This window comes from Pieris rapae, chromosome 12 (assembly GCF_905147795.1).
Source record: "Pieris rapae chromosome 12, ilPieRapa1.1, whole genome shotgun sequence".
NCBI classification, from domain to species: Eukaryota; Metazoa; Arthropoda; class Insecta; order Lepidoptera; family Pieridae; genus Pieris; species Pieris rapae.
Window position 1 is genome coordinate 6,287,975 of NC_059520.1, and position 12,596 is coordinate 6,300,570.

The following is a 12,596-nucleotide window of genomic DNA, read 5'->3' on the forward strand; positions in this document are numbered from 1 at the left end:
TGTCCAAGCCATGAATGCGGTGTAAATAAATGCAATTTGTTTCTCTACTGCATGGTATTATTTGAATGTCTAATAGTGATACATCTTTGTTGACAACATCATAACTTCTGTAGTAGAGTAAATTGTTTGATTAGTTGTAAGGCGAACCGGGTACGCAATATAAGTCCGTTTATGACACTGATACTATCGTCACGCCTTCGCGTTATCACGGCCGCGTGCGAATGTGTTCGTATACGTGCACAAGGTGTGTGTGTGCGTTCGTAGTAGTTTCCAAGAAAAGCGGATGGATTTCTGTGAAGCGATTGTCGCAATTTCAGCAATGAATGAATGTGAAAGCGTCGCTGAATTCGTTATTTTATAATTAGGCTGTTGACATTGGTGCAATTATCTTATCGCCTCGTCCTCTTTATTTTTTGTATTTAATTTGGGCAATGATAAGAGATTTTATGGCCGGAAATATGTAAGAAGGTTATGCTAATTTTAATAAAAATGTCTGTCGTGATGCCCTGCCATCGTTTGTAACATTTTATTCTTACGTTAATATATTAAATAACCATTAATGTTTGGTCTACTTTATATTAGCGCTCAAGCTGCAATAGTTACGTTCTTGGGTAAAGAGGTTTAGGTAGGACGTATGTTGGGTACAGTAATAAAAATACATTAATTTTGTTTGTATGTGTGTGATTTATCATGAAATAATCCTATGATTTACATTATTGTGCTAATCTTAATCATACAAATTATTTTTTTACTTACTTTATGTTACTTTATGTAGATTATATTTGAAAGAGAAAGAATGTCGTAATTCTTTTGTTTGTTTCTAGAATATCCACTTTTTAAAGTTGTTAATATTTATGGTTGTAACTGTTAAGAATATTTTTTTAGTTCGACTATGCATAGACTATGTTTCGGCTTGTAGCGAAATACCGTGCGTAGTGCCAAATGCATTGTCGTAATTGGTCTTTGAGATTATCTCTGATATAGTATAGTATGGCACCTACGTATAAATAAACAAAGTTTCTTATAAATAAAAGGTGACCTTTTCTCTACAAAATATTTACCAAGGAGAGAAAGTTAGACATTACACAACATACAACATATCACTGAGGGTATAAATAAGTGAACGGAATTTCTTCCAAGTGAATGCTTGCTACTCTCCCGAGTAAAATAAAAAAAATATATTTATTAAAATAACGTCATACAAATAAAGTTTTTTATATTAATAGATAATGTCTGTATTCTATTTTAATAGATAATGTCACCTACCTCTTTAACCTAAAACACACCAATCTACTTTAGTTAATAACTCTTTACCAACATCTATTTACGAATTAAAGTTATGTAATAATAATATTGAAGATATTTGTTGGAATGTGGAAAACTTTTAATTTATTTTTGGACATTAAGTTTCTCCTAAAGTAATAATATATATATATATATATATATATATATATATATATAATGAAAGCCTTTATTTATGTAATTATTTATGAAAAATTAAAATGAGCCTCTTATCCTGAATTGCTTTGTTTGCATGGTGGTGTCTGTTTTATTTATAGAATGTCTCTTAATTCAGTGTGCCTCTTGGCAAAGGCCTCCTCCAACAATTTCCATTGTATCACTATTAGTAATTATTTATACTAGTATATAAAAATGTGGAATACTAAAAAAAACACTAATAATTAATTGGTAAGCCTGCTAATTTCTGTTATTCGGCTTGTCTATGGACATTCTCCTCTAAGTGCCACATAGGGCCAGCTGCTCTTCGCACATCATCTTCCCACCTCTTTATTTGTCTTCCTAGTTTTCTTTTCTCGTTTTGGGTTCTCCTGAATATAAGATGTTATTTTATCAAGATGCATAGATCATCAACTTGTCAACATCTTACTCGATTAAAATTTCATATCGTGAGGATCAACAAAAACAGTATCATTATGAAGAATTTTTTGTCGTTGTCTTATAATATGGCATTCCGGAAAAGAACACCTGGTTAGTTCTGTCAGAAGTCAAGGATAAAACAATTTCGTGACCGCTGTTTAAATAGTAGGGGAGCCCAAGAGGGGATTTCGGGATTTACTCAAGCGCGGCAGATTAATATACAGGGGGATACCTTGTACCCGGTTAAGTACCTCCACCAAATATGAGGCCCATATATAAGGCCGCCCGTGAAGGATACAGGATCAGATTAGTAAAAAAAAATTGATCATCAGACATTCTCGAGCGCGTCAGATTAAGGTAGTGTGAGTTAATCACATCCTAAAAAGTGTATATTCCACTAATCTGACAATTTGAGAGTGACGTAAAGAGAGGGGAGGGCAGCAAAGTTGTAAAAAAAAAACGTCATCTTGACATTCTCGAGCGTAGCTAATTTTTTTTTTATTTTGAATGAAATAATTCAAGAATATTGAAAAATATATAATCTGACGATTTCCGCAAGCCGAAATAACAAAATTTCGTCGATAAAGTTCGTGCGATAAACGCGTGCAGCTGCGTGATGCCTACATTTCCTTCTCCGCGTTTCCCTCAAAATTAGATTTCATGTGAATTTGAACTGATTCGGAGCGATAGATTTTGAGAAATTTTGAAAAATCTAAAAAAATAACAATTTGTTTTTTTGAAAGTGTTTTTTTGCAATAACTTTTAAACGGCTTTATCCATCAACTTCAAAAACTAATCTACCTTTAAGCTTGAAAAACCACATCGATCGCCACCAAACTGGTCAAAATCGGTTGATTCGTTCGAGAGATATCGTGAACGAAAGAAAACCGAAAAAAGTGTTTCTATCACATAACTTCGACATTTCATATCGGATTATCGTTTTTGATGCAATTAAATAATTAGAGCTTAAAAAATGCGTCGATCGCCGTCAACCGCGGGAAAATTGCTTGATCCATTCAAAAGTTATTGGGGTTTGAAAATTTCAAAAATAGTGTTCTATGAAACTTCTATCAGACTTTCGAGCTGGGAGAACTCAAACGCATAGAAATATTATTTCTTTGAACTCAACGAGCTCATAAGTACAATTTTAAGCGCCCAGGAATGGAATTGCAGGGATGGCCTTTAGGGTGAACCGTTTTTCTAATATTTTTTTTGTCAGATCAGGCAAATCCCTCTAGATAATCGTCAGATTATGAGACAGTACGTTTAGAATATAAATCTGAACCATATATATCTTAATCTGACGCGCTCGAGTATTTCAAAATGGCGAATTTTTTTTGCACATTATAATAATGGCTGCGAGTTTGCGTCAGATCGAAATCGTCAGATTATTGAATGAGAGCTTTTTTTTTGGTGCACTTAACACCCCCTTAGAAAACCTGACGCGCTCGATTAAATTTTTTTTTTTTTCATTTTTAACCCTTACGTACAACCACCCCCATCATGCAAATGATCAGATTAACATACGTACATTATTAAAAATACGTAGGACATTGATGCTATCAATATCTGACGCGCTCGAGTATGTCCATGTAACAGTTTTTTTTTACATATTTAAACATCTATAGCCGCTTTCCCCACCGATGAAAAGGTATATATCATATAACATTTTTTTCTTCTTATCATCTAAGCTTTGCAACCCAATAGGTCTCCACGACGCTCGAGTAAATCCCCATTTAGCATCGTGGGCTCCCCTACCAAAACATAAATCATGACGAGAATAAATAATGTTTTTTGGATATGGTATGTACTTAACAGGTTTAAAAAAAACGTTAAATACGCCAGTTTTTTTGTCCTTGGGCTATATTTACATGCTAAAACCTCTGAATAAGTTGCTTTTCTTGTTATTGGCATTCAATGATGATTTGTGTGCATCAATGAAAATAAGTCTTGTAAATAGTACATGGTCTATGAAATGTATGAAAATTTGTTTAGTAGTTTTACCAATACTTGTTATAAACCTACTGTTATTTATAAGTCTACTTGTTGTTACCGACTGAATGGAATACATATTTAACAGAGTTAGATAATATTTTGATTTAAGAACGGCCCTTTAATCTTTGATAAATGATCAAAGTCGTAGATGAAGCAGAAATGGCGGAGCTAGGGTTAAAGCGATGGTCAACAAGAAGAGAGTTGCAAAGCGGGGCTGCTAAATCGGTCGGTGACGGTGTACGGTACGAGCGGGGACTGCAGCGGGGCGGGGACTATTTTCGTCTGGCGGCCACGTTTGGAAAATGTGTGGTGACGTCACGATTCTCCGCGGCGATGGCATCATCACACCGCGACACGCGGCTTGCCAAAATATCGTGGCCAGCTCCCCGCGATCAATTTTATTTTGGTCATTATTCCTCGGCGTTCTCCTTGCTATACTTAAGTGAATATATCGGCCATTGATGGCTCCAGGATTTCTTTTTACTTCCCGTGTACTTGTTTAATACCTAGATCAACAACATTCTGACGTTTGTGCTCAGGCAGACTCAGGAACAGTTATTACATTCCCAGGGATATTCTTGCTGTTATTATTATTTAAGATACGTCCTTAATAAAGAGACTATAAGTAGTTTTTTTCTGTTTCATAATTATTTTTAAATTACTTATTAGTTTTAATTGCTAATTGGTGATGTTAAATAATGTCTTTGTACAGAAAAATTAAGGTACTGCAAGCAAGTAATGAGGCGGATCACGAGTCAGTATGATTACTGACTCGTGATCGGCCTCATCATATAATTTTAGCTCTTTTTAATTTGATTTTCAAATAGGCCAATTTGTGATGTGAATTATTATTCTTCGGCGATCATTTGGCCTCACGCGATCATTTTGAAATTGCCGGCTCTCGACTGCTTTGGGATTTGATTATAACAATGCCCCAAATGTGTGTCATTGTTGCTTGGTATTAGTATTTTGTTGAGAATGACCTACGGACTTATTGAGCAAGAATAAGAATGGCAAACCACGAGTTTGTAATTTTCACGAAGGATACTATCTACTTAAGATATGAGATTAGATTATAAATATAAATAAAAAATAGAATATACCAATAGAACTCATTTAGTCGCATAACATCAACAGTCCTGGAAAACGAAACGAATGGAGACATATTCAAAACAGAAAACGTAAAACAATTGTGGATCGAGGTAATTTTATATCTACTGTTGAGTGTAGAGTTATAATATAAATATCATCAGACTGCTTGTAAATTAAAACTGTATTTTGATAATCAATTAGTCCTCTATAATATTTACTCTGAATAGTAAACGGCTATCGCGTATTTACATAGTGTATGTTGAAATAAACCGTTCAAGTACTAGTATACCTGTTATCAGCGTGTTACAACGTACGCCCGGTACCAAATACAAGATGTGTGAACAAAACGACTTTTCCGCCGATACGTTATTTAGGAATTAGCGACAGAAAACGCGATGTTTCCATGACGAATGCGACTGGGTAGGAGCAGTAGGGTCGTGCTATCGTTCGACTCAGGCAGTCAGTTGTGCGAGCGGTGCGAATCGCGACTCGCCGCTTCGTACTCCGCAATAATTCATATTGCTTAATCAAACATGTCAAGATTATTTAGTGACGTTGTGTTAACGAATATGAACACGATAGTGTTAGTGGAAAGTTGAAGATGTAAACTTATGTACACAGGTGAATAGAGAAGTTGTAATTATGGGATAAGTCTCACGGTTGCAAACGGTTTAGGTTTTGTCAATTTGAATTTATAATCGCATGTCGTTCTTACGTACGGAATTTATTTCCTTGAATAGATATTTAGATTCGATAGAATTCAAGACGCACAAGTCTTTACAAATATATTTTTGGAATTATGTAGTATTTTATAGTTCTTTTATATCATACACCAGTTAAATCCCAAGAGATATTTAATGTTGTTGAAGATTGGAATAATTTACTTCATTCAATAAGTCACGTAGCAAAATAACGTATCTGTTCCAATCACTGATCTTTGACACGATTAATACATATTGGTATAACGTGTAAACCATAAGTTCATAATTTGTGTGTTAAACTGGAAATAAATATAAGCGTAGAGTTTTCAGCTGTATTTATTTAATTATTATTTGAAAAAGTTATACTAAAAATCGCATTTACATGATTATTCCTATATGACAAAATAACTTCGAATAGATTTATAGCCTTTACTGTGGAGTTCTTTACACAGTATGACCTGTGAGTTCCTGGGTTCATTGCCGTTATTTTACAAGCAATTAGTAGTTGCTTTGGCTTATACTTGGAATATTAGTAAATAAGGAATTATTACGTCGGCTCTGCCCGGGGATAAAGGGATTACCGGACGTCACCCTCCCATAATATCTTATTCAAGATGACATTTACACTTTAGAATAGAACCGAAGCGAAGTGGCGCTAAAATATTGTAGGTATGCACCTCGGATTTCTGTTTCGTGATCATTTGTTTTTCTATTATGCAAGTGGCAGCCTCCTGTGCCTGATACCTTTTCAACTTTATGGCTAAGACATGCCGGTTTTCGCACGATTCACTGGCGAGTGTGAAGGCCACATAGACATAAAGTATATTGGTGCTCAGTGGGGGTTCGAACTTCAGGGATGACAGTCGTAGGCTGAAGCCCCTAAGGCTCGGCGGTCATTATCGGCATCGGCAACAAAAGGGATCCTTCGGCATTCCTCGCACCGCAGTGCAAGCTACCTCCGAGTGTTGCCTCGGCGCCGGCGGCGCGGCTGGCGACGGCGTTCCGAAGGATCCCGCAGTATCAAAGCTGCGGATGCAGTAGCCTTAAGCTTACCGAAGCTGGAAATATATATTTCCATGATATATGATTACTGTCTACTTTATTTTCATGAAGTTAATGTATAATGCTTTTTATCACCTAAAATCCTCAGCCGTTCCGATGCTGATAATGAGCGCCAGCCCTAAGCCAACACTGGTTCTGTAATAAAATAGGGCTCTCCTTACTTTCAATACTTTTCATGTAACATCATATTAATATCGAGTATTGAATAGTATAGCTATTTTTTAAAGCTGGAAACTTATGTTTTTGATTTATTGATAAATAGAAATTACACAGTGCAACTCGTATGATATATACAAGTTGTCACGGTTCTCGGATTAATAGACGTGTGGCACTTTATTTTAGAGGCGTTTGAACGCCCATTTTGATTGTATGCCAGAAATGAAAAAAAGTGGATGGAATTTCCTCAGTGATCTATATGTTGTAAATTTATAACGGTATATATTTGTAATAGGAAAAATATGGTAATTCGTAGTATAGTATCTATATACTTATATTTTGGAGAGGTTTTATTTCTGAAACTACTGAACTTGTTTGAGTTTCATAGGTTATATTAACCCGAAAAATTAAACGGCTTTGTATTCTGATTTACAATTTGGGTCGCTAGTACCGAATATTTCCTATGGAGCGATATTAAATCAAATCAAATCAAAATCATTTATTAATTTAGGTAACAATGTATTATTATGAACGTTATACAGAAAAACATATTATAGGCTAAATTCTCTTAATAAACTGGCAGTGCTTACCTGCCAGTTCTCAAATCGAGAGAGTAGAACGGAAGACAAGAACTAGGAATAAACTCTGCGCCACTCTAAAATCGACAAGTTTTTTGTTTTACACAATGCATGTTAGGAGCTGCAAGATACTCGTCCAATATATTTTTTCTTTATATTTTATTGATGAAACTACCCGTGATTTATTTTACATATAAAACCTACTTTATGCTAGTTCTTAATAAAAAATGGGATTTAGTGTTAGACTCCGTAGCGTATAATTTCAGTATCTGTAAGCAGAATTTATATACGCTCTTCAACAGTAGCCAGTACTAACCAATAACACAGATAAACATATTTTTTAATTTGTACAAGATAAGGTTGAATTTTAAATTGAATGAATTTCCGTGGGTTCGTTTCGGAAACATTTCTGCTTGGATTTCATTGATCATTTTTTAAGACATATAACCTTCCTACAGCATCGAAACAATTATTGTTTTAACGGCAATCAATACAATACCGTCAGATATGTCAATAACCATAAAGCTATAGAAAATCGGATTTTATATTAAATAAATATATAAATGTCGCGCAAAAAAACGTTTTATGATTTAAGGAATTTAATAACAACTATAGAAATCTTGTTTGAGCCTTGTTTGATAAATGATGTGGTGAAATAGCTGCCCAACTAACAAATTAGTAATGCTATCGTGTTATTTTCGACGCACTATGATATCATACCGATTATTTGCGGAACGGGTCGTTTGTATATACACGCAAAATCGTTACTAAATAAAAAAATATTTGGTCTACACGCAATAGTGGTACTAAGTAGGACTAGAGAAATATATATAAATATTTTCTAGTTGTAGTACACTAGCCATCAATTTCACAATCTATTAAACTCTATACAAATGTTGTAAATAATGTAAGCGCATCTATAAAACGTAAAAAAATTTCATAGATTTTTTACGCAGTTATCGCAGTTTTTTCTCGCCATGACCTTTGAATTTGTGGGCAATATTCAAGATAATATATACTATATAATTTGCTAATGTTGTACTTTTATAGTAGACAAGGCTTTTCGCCCACTTCTACTGACCATAAATCCATAACAGGAGATCGTTACATTTTGACCTCTCGCAAATAATTATTTTAATTAAGTAATCGTCAATACCAAATACTTAATACTGATTATTTATTATTTTAATAACATATATGAATTGTAAAAAGTTATATATTTTTATGAATTTTATCCTTTTGAAAAGTAATGTCCTAGTGGCTTCAGCGTGCGACTCTCTCCCCTGAGGAGGTTGGAACCCAATATGTGCACCAATAGATTTTTTTTATATGTGCATATTTAACACTCGCTCGTTCAGTAAAGGAAAATATAGTGAAACTACACCTTAAATGTCGATGCTGTCAGGCATAGAAGGCTGATACTTTTGCCTAGGCGCCGTTTAAGTATTACATTAACAGATTTACTGCAATTTATCCCCCCACTTCTTCCTCTTGTCAGTAAGCAAACCTCTCAAAAATACGGTACAAATAAAGTACGGTACATAAATGTATTAATTTTTTGTAGGAATCCTCAAAAATGCATTTCGTTTTAAAGCATAGACAACGTGTGTGTAAAAAAGGTAATAATCACTGGTGACGTAATCACCAAAGAAAATCAAAGAACCCCCTCCGCCGTATGGTGCTTACGTGAATGGCCCCCTATTAGAAAAAAAAACAATTAACACGATACAGATATATAAATCTGAGATCCAATCCTAAAAGGTTAAAGCTCCGCTGTTTTTTTTGTAATTCATATGATGATAAATAGACAGTTAATGAATTTGCGTAGATTTTTTTGCCGTATTGTATTGGACAGGATGTCTTGATTTCATGAATGTCTTATGATTAGAGTACAATGGAGCTACTTGAAGATCTGACCTCCATCTATTGTAAATTGACTGTTGGGATTAGACTATATTGGTCGTCGATTGATATTCAAATCGATTCATTATTCAATGCAAGGCATAAAAACGAGCAAATGGAACATGGAATAATTCGATCTACGTATCTCTTCTATAATAAAAAAAACTAGATTTTTGCTATTCTTTTGTAAAAAGATTATATCAAAGATTTTTATTAGTTGCTAAGATAGAACATCACGAATTGTTCTCGAGCGTAATCTTAGATTTTACAAGTCTCATAGCTATACTATACTAATACTATGTATTATAAATAGAAAAAAATTGTATGTATGATTGTAACGAATTGGCTCAGAAAGTACTGGATCGATTTTAAAAATTCTTTTAAAATTTGAATGCTACATAATCACTGATCAATATAGGAGATTTTTATTGCATGAAAAATAAGGATAATATATTCGAAACCTCAGTGAAATGTTTTTAAAATTTACCTGTGTCATTTATTCTGTTTTCATTTTGTTATCATCAAGTCCCGTACACAAAGAGAGCCCGTGATACACTATTGCTAAATACATTAGGTATATACGCATTTACTGTACGTTTATGTCAAAGTGTTTAAAAAATAAATATCCATCCGTGCGAAGCCGGAACGGACGGCTAGTCAATTATAATGTCAGATAAAAAACCCTTTTTTATACCATATCGCTTAAGTTGTTATCATTGCTTCAGTAAAGCAAATACAGGTGGCACCGCCTTCATGTGACGCCATGAAAGATGGCCCAGATGACTGTCTCTGATTTCTGACCTTATTATCTTACCTTTTAAGAGAAACAAGTGTTACGGAGATTATAGACTACTACCCCGGCATCCAGTCATTTTTTAAGCATTCCTAACATGTTTATTTCGCGAATTCATAGAATTCTCTTTATATTTGCTGTTTGTATTATCAGCTTTGGTGTCTGTGACACACCACCCACCGGTGTCAGCGACATTTGCACATCCGTTGACTGTAGTATGATTGATAAATCGTGAGAACTTTGGCAAAAGAGCGCCTATAATCTGCAATGAGGTCGCAATTTTCACAACTTCACAATGGTCTTCGTAATATTATTTGAATCTGTGCCCAATTGCTTAGTCCTAATTATCGAGATATTTATTATACAGGTATAGCTCCTTTACACAAACGCAATATAATGTAAAAGATCTGCAACTCGACTTTGAGCGTCTAGGCATTACTTTTAGAATATATTTTTGAATAAAATAAATAAGAAGGTTATCGATTTTAAAATACAAAACTTTTGTATTTTTATACTGTATGTACCTTAGAGCCTACAATTTTATCCTCGAGCCTAGAAACTCCTTTTTATATAACAATATTAAAAAATGAAACCTTTAAAGAAAACACTTTTTCAACGGATTGAAGCAATGTTTAAATTTATAATTATTTTACATAATTTTAAATTTTTCCGACGTTTCGCGTGCTTTACAGCGTGCGTGGTCACGGTGAATAAATTTATAATAATACATAACTTAAATCCGTTGAAAAAGTGTTTTCATTAAATTTGTAAAAGTTATGTTAATAAAAGACAAAATATTTACCTATTAAAAAAAAATAGTGAAGTGAAGTTGTGTTGAGTTGGCCTTGTATATCTGGACCAAATCCAGTAGGTAGACGGACAAAGAAGGGACAAGTTAAACGTACCTATAACCGATAAGCATGCATGGTCATCAAAATGGTTAGAGCTAGAGAGGTTTAACAGGATCGTAGCAAGTGGAGATCTGTGGTCTCTGCCTCTCTTAATAAAAAATCGTGATGATATTTAGATAAATAAAATAAAAAATATCAAAAAGGTTTTGCCAATTCTCGAAGTAACAAGTATGTCAAATGATAGAAGCGATAATTATAGATTTTAGTGATGATTCAGGTGTTACATTAATAACTGAATCAAATTTTAACAATTACGTCTTAAGAATCGTGAAATCGAGCTCTTGTGATTGTCTGCCGGTGGGCGACAGCCTTGATCTGAGTACCTGTTAGGTCGTTAACAATTACTAGGTTGGCTTATTAAATAGTTGTTACCTGCCAATGATACCTTTGTAAACATATGTAATTACTAGTCTATTATTGCTCTATTTGCACCAGTATAGTATTTATAATTATTCATATTGGACACCTCTATCGTTCATTACATCACCACACTGACAATATTAGTACAAATTTTGTTCATTATGTTTTAGTTCTTCTTTTAAGTTATTTTATTCGCCGATTATATGTATAATGTTATTTGATTTTTGTGCACCCGTTTTATCAGATGTTTGTCCGCGTGCGTTAATCTTCTTTATGCCTTTAGTTGATAAAAAAATTGATCGTGATTTTATTTATTATTCAGTAGTATTAATTTTACTAACTTTTGTCTGGTGATTGTGAACTGTTAATAATTGTTTATGTACTTTGAAGCTATTAATTTAAATTAAGTATAATTTACCAAAAAATATATTATTTATCTCATAATTAATAATATAGGTTATCTTAAAAGTTATTCTAGGTGGGATAGGATGAGACTGGATAGCGTCGTAATAATGAAATGTCTGTGGGTGTTAATAAATTCTTGTTGCGCTGCATTTACTCTTAACGTTTAAACGTTTTGTTTGGCAGTGGCAATTATTGTACCAACCAAATGAATACGTTTAGCTCCATATTCCCAATTTTTTTAATATATTACTGTATGTAGTGATCTTTGCTTGTGTTTTGTTTTTCAATGCAATACTACATTACAAAACTTAAAAATACTCATAAACACACACGCACTCCACAAAGTACACATTCGCACACACACATTAACTAATTTATTATTAAATAAATAAACAATAAGTATAAATATATTTAATCTATTACTATCTCTTTGAAACGATTGCTAATAACTACGGCACCATGCAGTTTATTATAGTCATGGAAACATCTTTTACGTATTATCTGTGTCTTATTTTCGCTTATCAATAAAAAAATATTTCAAGCTGTTGGATGAGATCAGATATTTTGTCCAAGTGTCGCATGAATAATTTGATTGTGAGCGGGGCGCCTTTGCTCTTTGTCGATAGAACCGTGGTGATGTAAGATCGGCTGGCTTCGACGGTGATGTCAGCGCTCCTACGCTCTCCCCGCCCCTCGCCCCTCGCCCCGGCCGCTGACCGCCGCAGCCTTCCGCAACTACACGAATAAATAATATTATCATAAT

General features: G+C 33.9%; 1 protein-coding gene across 5 annotated transcripts in view; it reads left to right on the forward strand.

Moving 5' to 3' along the window:
- Window positions 1-12,596, forward strand: part of LOC111001868 — a 42,391-nt gene that overhangs the window by 2,440 nt on the left and 27,355 nt on the right. For 3 of the 5 annotated variants that reach the window (XM_022271916.2, XM_022271925.2, XM_045630368.1), the window contains exon 1: window positions 5,417-5,586. The exons of the other annotated variants lie outside the window; for them this stretch is intronic. The gene's annotated coding sequence lies outside the window, so the exon portion shown is untranslated. Of the gene's footprint in view, window positions 1-5,416; window positions 5,587-12,596 lie in introns of those variants that run through there. 5 annotated transcript variants of the gene reach the window in all.